This window comes from Lepus europaeus, chromosome 4, assembly GCF_033115175.1.
Source record: "Lepus europaeus isolate LE1 chromosome 4, mLepTim1.pri, whole genome shotgun sequence".
Classification (NCBI taxonomy): domain Eukaryota; kingdom Metazoa; phylum Chordata; class Mammalia; order Lagomorpha; family Leporidae; genus Lepus; species Lepus europaeus.
In genome coordinates, this window is record NC_084830.1 from 20,464,443 (window position 1) to 20,487,090 (window position 22,648).

The following is a 22,648-nucleotide window of genomic DNA, read 5'->3' on the forward strand; positions in this document are numbered from 1 at the left end:
CTCGTCACTATCAGAGTTTCTTGTTCCACTAGTTATTTCATTTCATTTTGATTCCTCCTTAATATTTCATTTTCAAGAGAGAGATTTTCTATCTTGTCCATTAAGGATTTCTGTAGTTCAAGAATTTGTTTTTGCGAACTTCTTAATGTTCTTATCAATTTTTTGAGATCCGCTTCTTGCATTTCTTCTATCTCATCATCTTCATAATCTTGAATTGGGGTGTCTTTTTCATTTGGCGGCGTCATAGTGTCTTCCTTGTTCTTGTTAGCTTGGTTTTTGCGTTTGTTGTTTGGCATGTTGGAGATATTTGGTTTCTTCACTGTGGTGTTTTTTCTTGTTACACTATGGCTCTATATTAAGTGGACTGTCTGCTTTCAATGGAGCCTTCGAGGCTTGAGATGAGTGTGGACTGAGAGCTGTGTTTGGTTCCTCAGGGTTGAGGGTGTGTCAAAAATGACACTCCCAGGTTAGGTGTGGTAAATCTCTTTCTTTTTTTGATTCAAAAGGGAAGTAATTCCGTACAGCTAAACAGAATTGGAGGTAGTTAGCAGGCAAATGATATACCCACAGGAGCCAGAGATCAGAAGCTCTTTCCCAAGGACCACACAGGGAATCTGTGCTGCCCTCAGTGTGGGCTCCAATTCTCCTGCAGTCTCCCACTGGGTTGCCAAGTTAGATCCTAATCTCCTGTTATTTCACCCCTCCCCCCAGAGTCAGGTGTTTCTGCTAGGCTCAGGGCTGGTGCAGACCTGAGGTCGCCCTGCTTATGACGTATGTCGAAAATGGCGCCTGCTCTGTCTTGCTCGCCTTTGAGAGGTGAGCGGAGAGAGAGAAACTTGGGTCCGTATCAGTCACTTTTTTAATTTTTTTCCTCTCTCTCTTCTAGTTAGCCTGGTGAATTTTCCCCACGGAGTTTCAAGCCTCGTTCCCTCTAGCCTCCTCTTTCCGCTTGCCCGCTGGTGTCTCGGGCTATTGAGGTTGGGTTTGTTGCCACTCATCCTGCCCTGCAAAAGATGCTTAAAGATGTGTTACACACAGAAACACAGAAACATGGTCACCAATATGAAAGAAGGTAAAGGAAGGAAACCTCACAGCAAAAGATCACAGGAAGCTCAATTTCTCTTTGACATAGAATTAAACTCTGATGCTTTGTTAAATCAATGTGTTAAAGTAATCTATTATGTTCTCTTGATGTCTGTTAAATTCTAATTGTTCAAAAACAGCTGAATTTTGATTAAGAGCTATGGGTTATTTAAATATGTGCTCATTTTCAAAGATTTGAATAATCACCTTGTAACAATGATCAAATTGGGTCTATGTTATGTCATGATTTTAAGGAATCTTATTTCAACCAGATATTTTGGATTTTGAGGCTTCTTGGCATTCTTGACAGGCATTCAAAAAATCAAAGTTTCAAACAATCTGGTCTCTAAAATTTCCAGTAAATCCTGGACTTTGGTTTTTCCAGTTTGGGCCCAACTGAAAAAATCGAAGGACCTATATCTCTCATCTTATAGAGACACCAACTAATCAGTCTATTTGGATGATATTAGAAGGACAGTCAAGATGTGATGTGGTACCAGACTTTAAGTTTCTATAATGGAAAATGCTATTAATACAAATGTTTGAGAATTAAAATTCTAATGATCTTGTGTTACTAGACATGATAGTTAAGAGGCCTAAAGGGTTAAATACTTGTAAAATCCTACAGGTGCTTTCAAAAATACTGTGAAGTAAGCAAGTGCCTCTTGTTGGTTAATGAGTTTATAATTTTAAACATGGCGACTTAAAGTCTTTTGTCATCCATAGTTATATATGATGTGCTGCTCATAAAACTAAAGCGTTGTTGGTTCTGTGTTTAGCTGTCCTCCTATAGGTTCCTATGGACTTTATCCAGCCACTTCTATTGTATTCAGTACTTTGGGATGGCTCTGTAAACAGATGAAGCCAATAATGTATTAGCAGTACCAACTGAGAGAAAGTATGGTTAACTGAGGTTACTAAAAACAAAAAGCAATTCAAATCAATTGGCAATCTACAAAAAGAGTTAAAGATTTTAAAAGCTATTATTAAAATTGCTATATAGGTCTATTATGCTATGTTATATGTGTGTACATATTGTATGTCCACATGGGGAAATTTTATTAAGAGTTTTATTTTAAATGGCTTATAGATAAGATCGTCCATAAATTTAAGCTGCTAAAATCAATCAAAGATACATTTTAATTTGTGTGACCTGAATCTGTGTATCATATGTTTTAAACTTGTTGGTAGAAAGAAACTAAACACATTTTAGATGGTTGTGCTTAAGTTTACTGGTTAAACAAACTACACCATGTTAGATATTTAAGAGGTGTTTTCAAATACATGATTCTTAAAATTTATAGAAGGCATTGGACCTTCTGGTAAATGTTTTCTTAAGCTGTTATCTAATGGTTGAAACTGTTTGCTAAGTATTCATGTGATATTGCTATTGTCAGCAAGCGATCTAGGACTTGCTCCCTCATTTCTCTATTCTAAGCCCAACTTGTTCTTTCATTTCTCTATTCTCTTCAAGGTACGAAACTAATTCTATCATGAAGGAATCTGTAGGACGCACAATTTAATCTGTAGACCTTATAAAAGAGATGGCTAACATTTTTCTGTAATAGCATAGCCAAAATAAGAGCTTAAATTATAATCTCATAGCTAGATTCACTTCGCCATCAGCGAAGTATACAGTAAGTAGAAAAAAACCTCCCTTTCAGACCAAAGGGAAAGAAAGTTTTTAAGTGAGAATATAATTTTCCTCATGGGCATTGTCTACCTTAGATAAACTACTACAGAACATGCCTGTGACTATAGACTTGTAGTTCAGGCCACCAAAGATTAGAGATGGGACACGGGCACTCCCTTGACTTGCATTCTCTGTCTGCTTTAACACAAACCAGGAGGAAAAGAAAGCTCGGCATTAGAAGCAATGGGTGGCAGGCCTATTAATGGCTGATCTGTATAGTGATCTGCCCTCAAGGAGACCCAACAGGCCAGTCCACTGCAGTGGCTTTCAATGTGGTAAGCCTGGGCTTCAGCAGAAGTCAGCTTGTGAAGAGCCCTGGCAGCTCTGCCAAGAGTTGGATCACTGGAAATGGACCTGCCCTGGAGTTGCAGGATGCCCAGGTCAGAGCCACAGATCTTATTGGCTCTAAGCTGAAAAGGCCTTCACTCAGCCCAACTTCCAAAGTGACCACTGCAGCTGAGGGGACGGCCAAGTAGGGTCAGCAACATTGCAGGCAGAACTATAAATTTCTTGTTAGAGATGCCCCCTGCCTTTACCTGGCCAGCTCTCCTCCCAGGCCAGCCAAGTAATGAAAGTCAACAGAGTGCCTTCCCCTAGGAGGTTCACACCTCCCTTAGGATATACCCCATGTGAAGAGATAGATAGTTCTGGGCCTCTTAACTTACAAGGCCTAAAGCCCACCAGATTATTATCAAGCCCCTTCTATCAGGTTCTATTTGCCTCTCAATCAGAAAAATTACTTGTAGCTTAGACAGCACCTTTCTTAGCTCCTCTAATAATGACTCTGTCCTTTGTTCTAGACCCTGTCTAGCGCACTTGGGCCTCATTCCTTTGTAATCATAACCTCTACTCTACCACCAATGGCTCTACTCCCAACCTGTGTGTACTGATGGTCCTCTTCCCCACTTAATGCTGTATAATTGTTCAGACCTGGTTCATGACACTCTTAGGATCATTGGTTACTATCCTCACTCTGTCTTTTATGACCTTGTCTAAATATGATCAGAGTCGGCCAACTTGGAAGGCTTCCATAGCCTTGGCAACTCATGACGACAGCCTAGGGTGGTTACTGGCGCCATAAACTAGAGTGTCAATTTGTTGGGTCAACAACAGGAGCCACTGTGCACTTGCTCCTCATGTGGGATCTCTGTCCTTAATGTGCTGTACATTGTGATTTAATGCTATAACTAGTACTCAAACAGTATGTTTTACTTTGTGTTTCTATGTGGGTGCAAACTGTTGCAATCTTTATACTAAATTGATCTTCTGTATATAAAGAGAATTGAAAATGAATCTTGATGTGAAAGGAAGGGGAGACGGAGCGGGAGAGGGGAGGGTTGCGGGTGGGAGGGAAGTTATGGGAGGGGGAAGCCATTGTAATCCATAAGCTGTACACTGGAAATTTATATTCATTAAATAAAAGTTAAAAAAAATTTAGATTTGAGCCCTTTTGAGATGCTGTATGGCAATTCTTTCCTTTCTAGTGATCTCTTAATGGAAAAATCAGATCTCATGAATGATCAGCTCCATCATAGCACTTGCCAAATTCCAGCAGGCCATTCAAAATATCCGAGAAACACAAACATGGGATCATGAAGCCCCAAGTATGCCCAGTAAGTCAAGACCCATCCAACTCACTCTCCCTCTATAGACGAGAGTCGGGAGAGACCCTATACTGTGATTGTTTTTACTTGCAATGTGATAAAATGGTCCAGGTTGGATTTCTGTTCACCTTTCCCAAGTGAAGGCCTGAGTTTCCAAACCAACTTCAGATTAAGTCCAGGAGGACAGTTTTACCACTTCCAAGGAAGATAAATACTCTTGGTAAGCCATTGAATGATTCAAACGCCTCTTTAGGAAAGATAAATAAATCTGTTATGAACATTCCTCCACAGCCATTAATCCCATCATCCCCTAATTCCATAATCAAGCTGCTATTTTGGGAATAGCCTTGCTACTTGGGGTGCTGGTTCTTTTCTTCTTATTATTCAATTGCTTACCAACACTATTGGCATGGTGCCATGGTTAGACTTTACTTTGCTTCAACCATGTTGATAGTATTTAACACACATTGAGAGCTTATAAACATCACCTTTAATCTGGAGGACATGTCTGCAACAACTCTCTCTTGCCTTGTTGTATGCTTGTCTTTTCTTCTCTAGAGATTATCAAACTCCTTGAACCATGGATTCAGGCCTTCTACAGGGACACCCTGGACAGAACCCCAGAGAAAGGACCCTAGCTGCTGTTTCCAGTGTTGCCTGTTTCCAGCTTGAAGTATCCAGGGTGGTTGTCACCCCTTTTCCCTAATGATAGCCTTACCCCTTCAGAGAGCACATTGATAGAGAGATAGATTCCTGGTTAGGTAAGCAGGGGCCTGGGAGCCCCTAGCCCATCATCTGTAGATGAGTCCTTGAGAATCTGAGAAAAGTCAAGCAACCAGCTTCTATGAAGGATGAAGATGGCATGTGTGAGTCATTGTAATAAAGATTTTTTTGTATTGTTGTAATTGATCTAGTTCATCAGAGTTCTATGCATCTCTGGGGAAAATGTTATGTTTTCTGTTGTTTTTATTGATTTTGGAGTGAAACTTTTACCCACTCAACCCACTGAAAATGTCTTTCTCTCGGACCATTCATAAGAACTTCCCCCTTTACAGCCTGTAAAAATCCTTAGATCATCATCCCTCAATGGCTACTTTCTTCAGAGATCACTCTCAGTGCTGTTGGGAGCCATTTCTTTTTCTGCTTTCTTTAAACAAACTACATCTGTTTACACACTCCTCATTGTACTCCTCATTCTTCATGGACATGAGACATGAACTGAGTACAGAAAAAAATAATTCTAACAGCTGTAGTTTTCTGTAAAAGTGCTGGCATCCTATATCAGGAGTGCTGGTTTGAGACCTGCCTACTCCACTTCTGATCCATCTTCCTGCTAATATGCCTGGAAAGGCTGCAGAAAATGATTTAAGTAGTTGAGTCATTGCTATCTATGTGGGATACCAACATGGAGTTTCTGGCTCCTGACTTCAGTTTGGCCCAGTCTTGGCTGTTGCAACCATTTGGTGACTAAACCAATGGAGAGAAGATCTCTCTTTCTCGCTCTGTATTTCCCTTTCTGCTTGTCACTCTGTCTTTCAGTGAATAAATAAATAAAGAAAAATGAGTAAAAGTGAAAATTAATAAATAAATGTTTTGAAAGTATTCTTAGGGGATGGTGCTGTGGTATAGATGTTAAGCCTCTCCCTTGCAGCACCAGAATCCCTTATGGGCACCAGTTCATGTTCCAGTTGCTCCACTTCTGATCCTGCTTCCTGCTAGTGACCTGGAAAAACAGTGGAAGATGGACCAAATACTTGGGTTTCTGCACCCATGTGAGGGAACTGGAAGAAGGTCCTGGCTCCTGGCAGCTGGCTTTAGATTGGCCCAGCTCTAGCCATTGCGGCCATTTGGGGAGTGAACCAGTGGATGGAAGATCTCCCTCTCTCTTTCTGTCTGTGACTCTGCTTCTCAAATAAATCTCTAAAAAAGTAATTTTAATTTAATTTGTATTAGGGTTTTTGAGAAACAGAAATGTGTGTGTTTTTTTTTTAATTTTTGACAGGCAGAGTCGACAGTGAGAGAGAGAGACAGAGAGAAAGGTCTTCCTTTTGCTGTTGGTTCACCCTCCAATGGCCGCCGGGGTAGCGCGCTGCGGCCGGCGCACCGTGCTGATCCGATGGCAGGAGCCAGGTGCTTATCCTGGTCTCCCATGGGGTGCAGGGCCCAAGGACTTGGGCCATCCTCCACTGCACTCTCTGGCCACAGCAGAGAGCTGGCCTGGAAGAGGGGCAACCGGGACAGGATCGGTGCCCCGACCGGGACTAGAACCCGGTGTGCCGGCGCCGCAAGGCGGAGGATTAGCCTAGTGAGCTGCGGTGCCGGCCAGAAATGTGTGTTTTTATATGATATATAGAAACATATATAGGTATATGTATGTATGGGGACACACACACACACACATATATATGTATGTATATATATATATATATATATATATATATATATATATATATATATGGAGAGAGTTTTCAAGGAATCTGCTCATGCTATTTAGGGAATTAGAAAGTCCAAATCATGTATGGCAAACCTGCAGGCTGGAAACTCAGGTAAGATTTGAGGCAAAGCTCCTTTTTTGGGAAATTTCATTTTTTGCTCTTAATCTGTTCAATGATTATATTAGGCCAATTTATATTATGAAGGGTGCAATGGTTTGAATATTATGTTTTCCTAAAATTCAACAGAATCTTTACTCTGGAGGTGATAGTGTTAGGAGGTGGGACTTTTGGGAAGTGATTAGATCATGAGGCTAGAGCCTTATGAATGGGAATAGTGAAAGGACATCTCTTCTACCATGTAAGGACATGTAAGGCATCATCTGTGAAGCAGAAAGGGATTTTTCCAGACAGTGACCATTTCAGAAACTTGGTGTTAGACTCCCCACCTTCCAGAATTGTGAGAAATAAATTGCTGATGTTTAAAAGTTCCCAGTGCATGGTACTTTGTTACAGCAGCAAGCAAATCCAAAACCCCTAATTCAGTGAATGCAGAAAGTCAACTGCTTCTAAATGTTAACCACATCTAAAAATGTCACCGATGAATATCTAGACTACTTGACCAGATCACTGGACTTAAACCTAGACAAGTTGACACATTAAAATTAACCATTCTAAAAACAGAATCATTCAAACACAAACATGTGTACACACTACGATTAACTCCTCCATAAAGATAATCTGAAATCACATTTACTATCCATCTCTAGCTCTAAGTAAACATTGCAAGGGGATTCCCATGTCTCTAATGTCAAAATGGCTCCTGATAATCCTGCAACATGTTACCTCTTGAACCAGAGGTTCAAGAGAAAACCATCATAACTGGAATTTAGAGACAAAGCACATACAGCAAATGTCAATGCATTAAAAAATGCCACGGACTACTTGACTAGAGTATGAAATACATTTTCTTCTGATAATAAAATAAGTTTCTTGGTTGGGTAAAGTGACATCACACATTACACTCTCTTAGATAATTTTACTTACCATTGACCCTCCAATGACATAACTCATATTACTGTAGATAAAGATAATGGGGAACAGAATGTCATCTATTTCAATGAGTTATATTATGGAGGACTGGGAAATGCTTTTTGGTTCAAAGACTAACAGACTTCTATAAAAATGTGTTTGATATTTCTTTTTTTTTTATTTTTTATTTTTTTAATTTATTTTTTTTGACAGGCAGAGTGGACAGTAGAGGGAGACAGAGAGAAAGGTCTTTTGATATTTCTCAAGTATAAATGTAGCATCCTATGAAGCAGCTGGTCATTTTTAATTTTAATAAATATCATGGATTAGAAACTAATTATAGAAATGTTATAAATCTGTGATTATTGAATCTTGGTCATGCTCTTGTTTATTTTTCTATGAAGTAGTCTTCTGATCCTTCTATGGTTGGCAATGTAAAATAGATTCCTAAATTTATATATATGCAATGCATGAAGTTTGTATACCTTAAATACACAGTTTATAGGTAAAAAAAAAAAATCACAACACTTCCCCTTTAAGAAGTTGTATCTCAAAAAAGAGAAAGCGATATTTTATTTTGTTCTGCCTAATTCTGGAAAAACAAAGTCTTACATGATCCTCTATTCTCTAGTATTATTGATCTCAGGTTGATAAATATCTCTCTTAAGAAAAAAATGGCATGTCACAATCTTTTAAATATCAGAGGTGATACCTAAAGCCGAAGTTGGGTCTTTTCTAGGGGATTCGTGCAAGTTCAATATGAGACAATACACGTATGTCAAACTGTGTGATTTTTCTGTCAAGTTCTCTGCCCTCCTAGGTTTGGCATGAACATGGACTGAAATTCACATAAGGGCCCGGCGCTATGATGCAGTGGATTAACACCCTGGCCTGAAGCGTCAGCATCCCATATGGGCACCGGTTCTAGTCCTGGCTGCTCCTCTTCCAGTCCAGCTCTCTGCTATGGCCTGGGAAAGCAGTAGAAGATGGCCCAAGTCCTTGGGCCCCTGCACCCGCGTGAGAGACCTGGAAAAAGCTCCTGGCTCCCGGCTTCGGATCGGTGCAGCCCTGGCCATTGTGGCCATCTGGGGAGTGAACCAGCAGATGGAAGACCTCTCTCTCTGTCTCTACCTCTCTCTGTAACTCTGTCTTTAAAATAAATAAAATTAAATCTTTTAAAAAAAGAAATTCACATAAAAGTTTAACCATCTCTTTTTCTGGTATTGAACAGTACTGTAAAGTTTCTAGCCGGGGTAGAGTTCACCATTACTTATCATTCCAAATAATCTCCAATTCATTTCATGTCAATAAACTCATTGTTTGGGACTGTGTTACATTCAATATTGCAATTCTGCTCTCAATTTCTGTATCTTTATTTGAATTCTTTCCTATTTAAAACCAACAGATTTACTAGCTAACATAAAGAGTACCTAGTAGTCATTTATATTGGAATAGATATAGAGGCATATATGAACTTTGAGCAGTAGTTGGATTCAGAAGTGCAAAGCATATTGTGAACTTTCTTTTCTCCCTTCTAGGTATTGGCATTATTCCAACACAGATGCAGATAGCATATGACACAAATTAGAAAAAGTTGCCAGATTTATGATTTGGCTTAGAAGGAACATTGTCAGTCAAACTAACTAGTCTCTTTGCAAGCAGTAAATTCTTCTGTAAAAGTGTTTGGAGAACGTAGATTTAGAAGGGTGTAAAAAGAAGGTGGAAATAAAAAAAAAGGATAGGAGAGATGGATAGAACATTTCACCTCTTTCTAGCTCCCACTGAATCTTATTTTGCTACTATGGGAACAAAATCATTTTCCTTCTATTTGTCTGACTGCTGCTTTGCAAAGACAAAGTAAAGATAATAGTTCTTCCTCTTGTTAACATGCAGGATGCTACATCAATCCTCACTGATTGAAGCTTGGAGGAGGATTTTCTCCCTTTTTTAAAAAAATATTTATTTGAAAGTCAGAGCTACATAGAGAGAGAAGGAGAGGCAGAGAGAGAGAGAGAGAGAGAGAGAGAGAGTGAAAGAGAGAGAGGTGTCTTCTATCTATTGGTTCACAACAGCAGGAGTTGGGCCGATCTGAAGCCATGAGCCAGGAGCTTCTTCTGGGTCTCACACTTGGGTGCAGGAGCCCAAGCACTTAGGCCATCTTCTACTGCTTTCCCAGACCATGGTATTTAAAAGAAAGAATGACAGAGATAGAGGGAAAGAGATCTTTTATCTTTTGGTCTACTCCCCAAATGGCCTCAATGACTGGGACTAGGTCAAACTGAAGCCAGGAGCCTGGAACACCAGCTGGGTCTCCCATGTAGGTGTCAGGTGCCAAAGCACTTGGGCTATCTTCCATTGCTTTCCTAGCACATTAACAGGGAGCTGGATCAGAAGTGAAGCAGTTGAGACTAGAAGTAAATCTCATATGGGATGCTGGTGTTGCAAGCAGTGACTCAGCTTTCTCCATTGCAATGCCTATCGCTAAGATCACATCTTGAAGAAATCCCTCAGAACAAATGTCTAAGTGTGTCTTTACTGGACACAGGTTTATGGACTTTTTTCTTTTATTTATGTTTTAAATTTTTACTAATATAGAGAGAATAGATTTCATGTACTTCAGAGAGACAGTTCTAAGGAGATAATCATAGTTCTCTCCCTCTCCCCCTTCTCTCTCAACGCCCCTCCTTTTTTCTTTTTTTACCCTTAATTCCTCCAATAGCATACTTTCAGTTTTATTTATAATCAAAGGCTTAATGTACCACTAACCATAATGTTCAACAAGTAAAACAGTAGAAAGACTACTGTTCCACAGAAATATAGAAATGGACTATAAACAACAATCAGATCATAAGATTTTAACACCAACATAATGAAATTGATAAGGAAGGTAAGTTGATGACACATGAACGCTCTTTGAAGACTTCATGAAAATGCATATTATGAAGAAAGCTGTATATGGATTTCTAATTTTATTCCCAAATAAACTAATCTTTCTTTTTTATTTGAGAGGCAGACACACAGAGAAATAGATGGATGGATGGATGGATGGATGGATAGATAGAAAGACAGACAGATAGACAGACAGACCTCACTTCCACTGGTTCACTCCCTGAATACCTGCAACAGCCAGGACAGGCTGGGCTAAAATTGGGAGCCAGGAAATCAACCCAGGTATCCTATGTGGGTGGCAGGAACCCAATCACTTGAGCCATCGCTGCTGCTCATAGGGTCTCCATTGACAGGAAGCTGGAATTCGGAGCCAGAGCTGGAAATTGAACCTAGGTACTCACATATGGGACATACGTATATTAACTATGAGGCCAAACCTTTGCTGCTAAATTTATATTTTAATTCCATTTCCATAAACTTTTTGAAGCATTCTCATGCTTCTATATATACATACATCTATAATACACATAATATCATGTGCATATTATATATGAGAGTACTTCAAAAATTCATAGAAACTCTGCATTATCATTACCTTTTAACTCAGTTTTTTCACAAATTTTAAGTACCCTTTTTAAGTTGCATTCTTACATATTGAGTTCTAATTGCATTTGTTGACTGAGGAAGAGTGGACAGCTGTATAATATTCTTTTTTGTGAATTTAATTTGTGCTTGCACTGGTACAGATTTTTTTAAAAGATTTATTTACTTATTTTTAAAAACAGAGTTACAGAGAAAGAGACACACAGAGAGAATGATCTTGCATTCTGCTAATTCATCCCCAATGGCCAGAATGAATCTAGGAGCCAGGTATTTCATTTGGGTCTCCTTTGTGGGTGCAAGAGTCCAAGTACTTGGGACATCTTCTGCTGCTTCCCCAGGCTCAATTACAGGGAGCTGATACAGGAACCAGCACCTATATGCAATGCCAGCATCATAGGAGGCAACTCAACCTGTTATGCTACAATGCTGACCCAGGACGTTACAGATATAAAACAAACAAAACCAAAGAAATGCACTTGATCTTGTTTAAGTACTTTGCCAATATGGATTAACAGCTTTAAACTGGTATAATTTTCATTTGGAGTTGTAAGCTTTATTAATAAGTAAAGATGTTATCCTTTTTGTAAAATTTTTGTAAACACTTGGGGAAAGAAAAGACATTACAGTGTATGATACCTAGTCAAATGCACAAATTACTCTCAGATCACACTGAATTGTGGGACCTCCATGGAATAAGTCATATCCTCTCATTTATTCCATTACTTCAAGTAAAAGTGAGAGGGAGAGAAGAAAAATTATCTGAAATGTTTATAATAATTATTCCTGGGTAATAGAATTTTGGATAGTTATAATTAGCTTTTTTTATCTTTTACTTCCTTTAAAATTTTCAATTTAAATCAATAAAATTCTACAGTTTGGAGTAGGTGGTTGAGCCTCCTCTATCTGGCATCCTTCTCTGGCACACAGTCATGGCACAGGGCATTGGGCTGACATGCCCTCAGGAGTGGTGAAAATCACAGGAAACATTGTGTACTTCTGCAGGCCATTTGTTGGAGCTCTTATGAGCCTCCTTTGGCTCAAAACGGAGTGATGTAGAAGAAATACTTGAAATCCCCAGGAATAACAGTCCAGCTGATTGCACATGCTGCAACCAACCCCACCCATGGCTCAGAGACAAGAGTCAGGCACGGTACTACTGCCAGATGCTGCAAGGAGTTGTAGATTTTCTCTGGGTGAAACTTCAGTGGCTTTGGACAGTTGGCAAGCCTGGCTAGAACAGTGCATTCTGTGGTTAAGTGCATTCCATGATTACTTTACCTTTGTCCATTAAGGAAAAAGTGTGGCAGGGCTCTGTTCTCTTCATGACACAAGAGAAGAACAGAGTCTGGGTTGTGTCCCAGCAACTGCCATCTGCTGCTGCCCGATATTTCTGCGGAAATCTCCCAGGGTGGAGTAATGGGTGAGTGTGAGGGATGTTGGTGAGTGGGAAACAACAGAAAACTGATGAGCAAACTTATAAAAACTCAGTCACTGGGATGGTAGTCAATACAAAAGAAAAAAAAAACCAGCATCATTTTCTGGAAAAAGCAGGAAAGAATCTTTTATTGGGCTTAAAAGTAATTTATTTAACTGTGCAAAGAACACAGCATTTTTTTCTCTCAGTATTTTGCTTAGAGTGTTAATATTCATGTGATTAGCTTGGTTGTAGTAGCAGATGTCATATAATATTGTAGCCCGAGTGTTGCTAGATATTATCTAATACCAGGGAGAGATTTGCAAGCTCAGAGATAGGTAATAACTGACTTGTAAAGGCAATATATTATCAGAGGAGGTAATTTACAAAAGAAAGAAAAAATGGCAGGGGTAGGCTAACAAGAATATATTTCCATAGTTCCATAGCATTCCATACAATTAATGTTAGAAATTCATTATTGATTGAGAACACAGCAATTTAAGTAGGGCATAGAGGACTTGGAAAGGATTCAAAGAAAAATAATAAATATTATATAAAACTTTGAAAAACCTCGAGAAAAATGTTGTATGTCAGATATCTGCTGGATATATAATTTTGTGTGAAAGCCTATGATCCTAACTGGGTATCAGTATTCTGACCTGTGACAGAAACAGGTGAAATAAATGGTGGGCTTTCATTGCATGGAAATCCTCATTCTACCAAAGAAGTACCCCTTGATTTCCTTCGTTTTCTCTTTCTTCTTCTCCACTTCACCCTTTTTCCTTTCCCCCTGTTTTTCCCACTGTGTTTCTATCTATCTATCTATCTATCTATCTACCTACCTACCTACCTATTTCTCTCCTTGAATGTTTTTCCCCCCTCAGGGAATAAGCACATGTTCACTTTAAAGCAATAGTATCAGCAACAAAAAATTCTCTTTAAATGTTATGCTTTTCCCCATCTATTATATTATCTCTTTCCCTACTTTCAAACTGTTCCCTTAAAAGTATAAACTGTACAGTCAGGGGCAATTCAATAGAGACCACTGCACTAATTCATCCTTGGAGACCTAATACATTAGTGTGTTGCTAGTCTCTCTGCCTAAAATCTTACCTTACCTAATTCCTATTAGCCACAATAATCAAAATTATTTGTTAGTGTTTCCCAACACCTAAACTAATACACAGCTGCCCATGGTTCTTCCTAACTGGGACTGGGTCACTGCTTCCCTTTTTTTAAGATATTTATTTGAAAGGCAGAGTTACAGAGAGGCAGAGGCAGAAAGAGAGAGGGAGGAAGGGAGGGAGGGAGAGAGAGAGGAGAAGGGAGAGAGAGAAGGAGAGAGAGAGAGAGAGAGAGAGAGAGAGAGAGAGAGAGAGAGAGAGAGAGGTCTTCCTTCTTCTGGTTCATTCCCCAGATGCCTGCAATGACTGGATCTGTGCCGATCCAAAACTAGGAGACAGGAGCTTCTTCTGGGTCTTGCACACAGGTGCAGGGGCCCAAGGACTTGGGCCATCTTCCACTGCTTTCCCACAGCAGAGAGCTGGATTGCAAATGGAGCAGCCGGGACTTAAACCGGTGCCCATATGGGATGCCAGCCCTGCAGGCAGTGTCTCCCTTCCTCCCTTTCTAGGTCACTGCATCACCACATCACCCTCTGCACTCTACCCTGTAATCACATCAACAACATATTTCACATTTCCTTTTGCCTGGTGTTCTTTTCTCTTGAATCTACTTCAAATTTAACTGGCAAAAATCAGCTCAAGAAACATCTCTGTGAAACTTTCTGAACATTTTCCTATTTCCTTTAAATTCCACTAATTCTGGCACAGAGCAATCAACTAATACAGCTTCCTCCCTATTTCTGTACTTTTAACAGATTTCTCCCATATTACCTGCAACATTAAGATGCTTTTATAACTCAGTAGCAAAATACACTTGATGCTCCACAATAATGCCTGGCACTTACTAGATATTTAAGAGATGTTTGCTGAATGCATAACTAAGTTCACAAAAAAGGTGATGAAACTACTATTTCAGCAAGTTTGAAATATGTTCTTAGAAGGATGTTGATTCAAGTCATATAATTTTAGAACTATTAGTCCTTTATTTTATGAATAAAATTAACATGCTGATAAGTGATTGGCTGAGAGTTCATTGCTCCTAAAAACATTAGGCCAAACAACTAATTTACTGAATTCACCAAGTTTATACCACCTACTTATAAAATCTACAGAAATCCAGATGAGATAGACTGACAAGGCTAAACCAAGAGTGTGTGGCTTTGATCTGAGGACACTGGAGTTTTCAAATCCGTCCCTTGTTGCAAGCCTCCCCTCCTTCTGTCTCCACGCTGCACCAAACCTTCTGTGTTATTGTCAGGGCAGATACTGTGTTTTGCACTGAATCTCTGGTCTGTCTTTCTGCCAGTAGAGGGGCCCCTCGCTCTGCATGGTTTCAAGATCCAGAGATGGGGAGATGGACAGTGACTACTGAATGCTGCTTAATTAGCTGCTGCTGTGATGACGACAAAAGAACTGACCTCCTTACCCTGTATAGAAGTCTTCAAATGCATTTAAAGCCATCTAGGTTACTATCAATCAAGGTAAATTATCCAAATGGTTCAAATAAAGTTTTAATTTATACATAGGTATGGAAATATGGAAAAAAGTTTCATTCAGTGAAACTTTGCAAAAATCCTAAAATGATAAAATGTTGTCCAATTTAGAAGCAGTTTTTTAAAGACTTAAAAGGAAATCAATACAAAATGACGCCTCCACATACTCTGTGATGAAATTTTAGTGAGTCACGGAGAAAATATTTTAGAGGGAAAAAACTAAATCATCTAATAATCTCCACATTTAACAGACTAGACACCCCTCTTAAATGCTTTTTAGAGAGAGAGAGGATCCCTGCTTAATAAGATTATGCATCTTTAAGAATACTAATTATTAAAGACAATTTTGACAGATTGTTAGATTCATCGTGTTTTCAACAAAATGACACTCTGATAAATTACCTTTTCGAAGGCTGAATTTTTTCTTCACAGAAAAACCAGAGCCCACCAGGCCGTGTGATATGCATGCTGATGGTTGACTTGTTCCCCAGATTAAAAACTTACTTTTATAGTGTAATGTATTTCTAGATCACTCCTTATAACCCCAAATATAAAAGAAGATGAACTTTGCATAGAAAAAATAAATGGTTCCTAAATCAGTAGTACAATGGAGCAGTTGAGCAAAATGAAAACATAGACATAGGATTCACAGGTCATCTGTGCAGGTTTGATATTTTACATATTAGAAATTAATTAATTAATATTAACTTGAAGGTCAAGAGAGTTACTTTCCTGAGGTCACTGGAATACTGAATTTATATGAGTAATTTCCTCACCTTCATCTCTGTTTCTTAATCTCTAGCTCTATTTTATTTATGATGTCACGATTTTCTTAGATCTGACTTGAGTAGTAAATATCTACTGTATTAAGTATCTTCCATACTTAGCCTACAATTCAGAGAAGTGTTGTTAATGGCATGCTGATTTTTGGTGCTAGTTGGGTCTTATTCCAATAAAATTTTGAATGTTGCCATACAAAAGTACTCCTCTCCCAGTCCATGATGTTTTCCCATTATAGTTTCCTCACCTTGAAATCAGGCAGAGGTTAGCATCAAAAATGATAAAAGGGGACATTGTCTTAACACACTGAAATAAAACTGCCTTGTTTCCTTAAAAAATAAAATGCCCAGAATTACTGCACTCCCTCAATAATGATAATTAAATTCATTTTTCCCTTAGGTATCAGGTATGTAGTAAGTATCTAAAACGTCCTATCAGGAGAGTAAGTTATATGAGGTTTCCAAAATGATCAGTAGGCAGCAGGCATCCTTAACACCATGTGAAACCCTCATTTTCAGATACTAAAGTTTTCCCCATAGGAATTCCCACCACACCATAGGCAGAGAGTATTTATTCTCTAGTTTCCAGTATCAGGCAAGCAAGTATTCTTATGGGAATCCCTAAAAATGACATCTGAATCACGGTTGAATAAGATTGAAGCTCAAAACTTTCAACACTGAAAAAGCAGTTAACCTAGGGATCACTTACTACCAGAGAGCTGAGCTCCCGTAGCCACTGAAGGTGATGTGCAAATCTTGCTATAGATTTAAAGTTGTGCAATAGTATTCAGATTCTGAGCCTTCAAGGAGACCCTGGTACCTGAATATCGCTGACATAGTGGTGGGAGGTAGACATTGATGGAAACTGCACAGAACTGGTTCTGCAGTGGCTTCTTCCTCTATGCAGATATTTCCAGAACCTTAAGCTTTGTATACTGTGTAGTATCAGTTCTTCCTGCCACTAGAGACTCTGATAAAACGCTTGGGAACTTGATTTGCTCTCCTTCCCCACTGATAGTGGTGTGCTGAAGGAAGTGAGCTGGGAGGCCAGGTACAAAGCCCAGATTAGCTCTGATGTCAGCTAGCTATAGAATCTTAGAGGACTTAATCTAGCACAAAACACTCATTTCACATATTGTGAAACTTAAACTTAGAAAATATAAAGTACTTCTCAGGGAAAAAAAAAAGGAAGTGTTTAGTTTTACATGTTTATTATGTGTTAAACATTAAACTGATCATTTAGTCATTGTTTTAATATTAACTTCATCCAAGAAATAAATTTTTATTGTATCTCTTTTAATGGTAGTGCAGACTTGAAGAACTATTATTCACCCCTCTGAGCTACCTGGGGTCATGGCTCTGCAAAGTCTTCAGCCCCTCAAGTTGTAGCCACATCCCAATGCTAACATTTAATTCATATTTATTTTTTCTCTGAGTGCAAATTGAATTATAAAATTTTTCATAGTTCTGTATGTCACATATTTCTATTGATAAATGCAGGTCCTGAGATCATGATTAATGATACAAGCAAAATAAAGGGAAAATAATTAAAATTCTACTTTTACTTGATATTTTTGGGACTCTGTACAACCTACTTAAGGAATGCTACTATAGGTAGAACAAAGGAATAAGAAGTAAGGAAGAAAGAAGTAAAAAAGAATAAGGAAAGAGAGAAAAAGGAAAAAAAGTGTTTCAAACTCTTGGGGTTTCTAGACAGATTTGGTTAGAGTGTAGCACAGTAATTAGGAGTAAGGATGTGAGCTCCTGATTCTCTGACCATATTTCTTTTCCAATAGCCAAACTTCCAAAGTTATGAAGTGATTTGCATTTTAAAATTTTACAGTACTTTAATAAAATTGACAGATTTTTTTCCAAAATGAATGTGTAAAAAGTTACTAGGCAGAAAAATTTATTACTGTGCCCTAGCTACTAAATCAGAAAGAAAAAATTAAAATTAAGCCAAATACAAACACAATACCAACATAAACAGGCTACTAGGTTTTCTAACAGGGAAAATGCAACTTCAATTTCTAAGGAACAATTTTAGATATTGATAGGTAGGACCCAAGTTGCCAAAATAAAGGAAAACTGCTTGATTCTGACACATTACCCAGGCATGAAAGCAATAATGGAGACTTTGAGAGTGTAAGGTTTCTAAAGTTAGAATTGCTCTCCAGAGTCTGACAATCCAAGGGTTTGATGATGGGCTTCAGGGAATTTGTGAACAAAGCATTTGTATCAGATGGCTCTGCCTGGGTGTGCTTACACGTGTGTACATGGATACATGGATACAGGTGTTTTGCACAAGAGGGTCTGTGGTTTTCTTCAGCATTTCAAAGGAATTTGTAGTAATTGTTTTTACAGACTTGAAATTCAGAAACACAAATAGGCCTTGAGGCCTCTGTCCACTCTCGATTCTTTGATGATTATTTTCAGCCAGAAAAAAAAAATTATGTAAATGCTGACACTATTGAAGGTGATGTGTATTTTAGTGAAGATTAGCAAAGATTGGGGATTCCTGTTAAAACTTAAGAAGAATATGAAAGAGGTGTTTCAGATGGAGAGTAAGTATATCCTTGAGTGGAACAAATGTGAAGTCCTTCAGGAATGGAGCCTGGATTCAATCCTCTATTTGCCTTAAAGCAATCCATGTAGCTGATAATTACATACCATTTCTTACTAGTCTCTGCTTGTGTCAAGTCTAAGTGTTATTCATACTTCAGTGGTTCATTAAATGCAAGCTTAACAATTTTTGGATATATTCCTTAGCTATTAAAATGATCAGCATGCTGCATCTTTGGTAATCTCTTCTTTAAGAAGATAAGGAATGAAAAAGGAAGCCTATCTCTAAGATAGGAAGAAGATTCAGAGTATTTATCCTCTTCTTTAAAGACTGCACTTGATGCATTTTCCTCAGTAATCCCACTTGCCTAGGATTCTGGATTCCTAGGCTAAAACTTTATTCCTTTCAGAGCCCCATGGATTCATCTCAATGACTGCTGTTAATACCTCCATTTCCCAAAACATATTATTCTTACTTTTGGAAAGGAATATCACTACATTTCAATTTTACATTTATTTTCCTTTGGGCATTATCAGGTCAAGACCTTTCATTTTCAATTCAGGAAGAGAATTTTAGAATCTTTTTAATCTCTTTTTCTTCATTTGTGCCATGGGGTTAATTTTGATCAGAGTGTCTCTGGATTTCAATTGTTTCTTCTATTTTACTAATGATATTATATCTCATTGATGATCAAAGTTAAAAATAATAAACCTATATGTTTGAGTTCAGACGATCAGAGCATATTTTTGTTAATATTTCAATTAAACAGATCAATACTGGTGATATTTTAGGCACATTGATAAAACTCCTGAAAGGCAGGAAGATAATTTTAAGTAAAAAAAAAAAAAATAGGAATGCCCTTTCCAAGGTGTCCCTCATCAAATTGTCTGCTTTACCTACATGTTCACTAGCCATCTTGGAAAGAAATGTGTATGGTTCCTTTCTAGAAACATTCTTGGAAATGTATTTTTTTTTATTTCCCTGGGAGATAAGCCAGGCACAATTTAAGGAGCTGGTAATATTGAACAAAGGGAAAGAATAGGTACTCAAGTAGGCAAGTAGCAGTGCCTGATTTACATAGGGGCCAAGAACCAATTAGCACTTTTTGAAGAGTTCATAAGAAGTCAGAGCATGAAGACAGTGGATACAGAGATCAGCAGTTGATTCAAAGTACCATGACGTCAAAGCTTGTTCTCACATTGATTTTGATAGTTGTACTCTCTCCTCTTTTCCTAAGATTGCTCTCAGTGCTCTAATCGAAGAAATATTGAAAAATATATCTATATGTCTTTTCCTTAAAGTAACACTTTACATAATAATTAAAATATCCCCACGAGCGATTTAGAAGTATAGATGGTCCTCTTTTGACTTTTCTGTTGCTTCACTAAACTCCAGCGGGAAATCATGCTTCACATGGGTTGGCAGTCATCATCTGCTTTTGTTCCACGAGGACCTTCAAGTGTTTGGAGTTCATCTTGTACATTGCTGATGCTGGCATCCATGTAGTTTCTGTTTGTGCATAACTTTCTAAGCAGGTGCTATTAATCACATTGCATGAATATGTCAAATTGTATGTGGTAATTTTTATGAAGAATAAATGCAAGAGGCTTAAATGAAATCATAAATTATTTCTAAGTCTCATCAGATATTTTTTTCCAATAATCATTTGCTTCCAATTGAAAGTAGGATTGAGACAAATACTCACTTTTGGCAAAATTGTCTTCAGTCCCTAACAAGTCATATTTATGTCAATTTTGCCAGCAGATCCAAAAATGTCATTTGGTGACTTGTTCATATGCCACTAGTGTGTACTGTAGTCATGGAATTAAACATTTGTTGCTTCTCTGGCATTTAGAAGGACTCAGCAGTACATATGAGCTTTAGAAATTGCTGAAGTTTAAAAAAAACTAAAACATATTCATTACTCTTAATATTAAAGTAATAATTGATAATTGCTCAAATAAATTTTTCACAGTTGTGTGTTTAATTATGGGAACCCCAAAAGGGGAAACTGCCATGCAGACAGTGTGATAAAGGTGTCAGCAAATAATGTTAATATTTAGAATTATAATAGTCACAACCTTTACCTAGCTTATTTTACAGAACGGAGAGGAAAACAAATAGATACATATAAATCTATGATGTAATGAGTTCTATAAAGAATACATTTGGTTTGATCTTAGATAAAGGGGTAAAAGGAAAATCAGTGATACATGACAAACCAGAGTGTATATTAAGAAAAATACATGAGGTTAGAGAGAGGATAAAAGGTTATGGCTTACTTAAGTAGAGATTTTGATAACATGTTAAGAAATTGTGACTTTAATCTTTGCCAGCACCATGGCTCACTAGGCTAATCCTCTGCCTGTGGCGCCGATACTCTGGGTTCTAGTCCCGGTTGGGGCACCGGATTCTGTCCCGGTTGCTCCTCTTCCAGTACAGCTCTCTGCTGTAGTCCTGGAAGGCAGTGGAGGATGGCCCAAGTGCTTGGGTCCTGCACCCGCATGGGAGACCAGGAGGAAGCACCTGACTCCTGGCTTCGGATCAGCGCAGCACACTGGCCATGGCGGCCAGTTGGGGGGTGAACTAAAGGAGGAAGGACCTTTCTCTCTGTCTCTCTCTCTCTCACTGTCTAACTCTGCTTGTCAAAAAAAAAAAGTGACTTTACTCTCTAGTCCAGTGTTTCTTGACTTCTGGCTGCAGAGTGGTGTGGAGATGGCCGCAGCATAGATGTGTTGTGTATTCTCTAGTCCACTGGGACTGCTGTAACAGTGCTATATACTGGGTGGTTTATAAACAGTGGGAATTTATTTCATATAATTCAGGAGGCTAAGTCCAAAATCAAGGCATCAGCAGATTCATTGTCTAGTAAGAGCTCACTTTCTTATATGTGACCTTTTACTGTGTCTTCACCCTGCAAGAGGGTAAACAAGCTGTTTTGGGACTCTTACACAGTCACTAATTCGATTTAAAAGGGCTTCACCCTCTTTTTAAAATGTTTTTATTTATTTATTTGAAAGGTAGAGTTACAGATGTGGAGAGGAAGAGACAGAGACAAATGTCTTCCATCTGCTGGTTCACTCCCCAGATGGCTGTAACATCCGGAGATGGGCCAATCTGAAGCTAGGAGCCAGGAGCTCCTTCTGGGTCTCCCATGTGGGTGCAGGGGTCCAAGCACATGGGCCATCTCCACTGCCTTCCTTGGCTATAGCAAAGAGCTGGATCGGAAGTGGAGCAGCTGGGACACGAATGGGTGCCCACATGGGATGCTGGCACCATAGGTGGTGGCTCTACCTGCTATGCCACAGCTCCAGACCCAGGTTTCACTCTCTTAACCTAATTACTTTTCTAATGGCCCCACTTCTTAATACCAGATCACATTGTGGACTAGGTTTCAACATAATGCATTTTGGGCAAAACAAACATTCAGACCTTAGCATACATATTTATTTCTCAGTTGTTATTGCTTTCATTTTTATTTTATCAATACTTATTTTCTCAATGAATGGAGACGGTGACTATACTTACTGTAGTAAGTGTACTATAAAGGAGTCGAAATTATTTGCTATAAAAAGGGGCTCATATTGAGTACTTACTAGAAGCTTGTCATTGTGCTAAGCATTTGTTATCTATTAACCTAAAATCAAAATGCTACAAAGATTCTAGGTAATGGTAAACTGTCAAATTGTATGAAGGAAAAGAAGTAATGAAATGTGAGTTTTAGGAAGATAATTTGTTTAGAACTTCGCAGTGGGACAGGTGGGTATGGGTAACGTCTAAGTCTAGGAAAGCAACTTTGAGAGTTGAACACATTACTCTAGAGATTGGGGCACCAACAGCCCCAGTCCCAGAGTTGCAGGAGAGTAGATATGAGAACTGCAATGAGAATGTTTCAAAGACTTTGGGATCCATTAGTTACGGTAGAAATGGAAAAGGAAG